Genomic DNA, 330 nt, shown 5'->3' with positions numbered 1-330 from the left:
CATGAGTAAGTAATTATGAATATATATATATCCAAAAGAGGAAAACATAAGACGGTATTCTAAAATTCTTTTTTGAATTGAAAAAATAAACAGATACGATTATAATTTATTCTGATTATTAACCTCATCTCTAAAGCTCACACTGAGGTTAATAGTCCGAAAGATTATTTTCGTATCAACGATAACTCATCTCAGCTATTTAGATATTTAATAGTAAAACAAGATTATTTAAATAACATGACAAATAATTAAAAGAAACATTGGACGTATTGGTTAGATACCATTTGAAAAATTAAAACGAAATCAATTAAAAAAATAACACTTCACTTG

This window comes from Octopus bimaculoides, chromosome 4, assembly GCF_001194135.2.
Source record: "Octopus bimaculoides isolate UCB-OBI-ISO-001 chromosome 4, ASM119413v2, whole genome shotgun sequence".
Lineage (NCBI taxonomy): Eukaryota > Metazoa > Mollusca > Cephalopoda > Octopoda > Octopodidae > Octopus > Octopus bimaculoides.
This window is presented reverse-complemented; position numbering follows the sequence as displayed.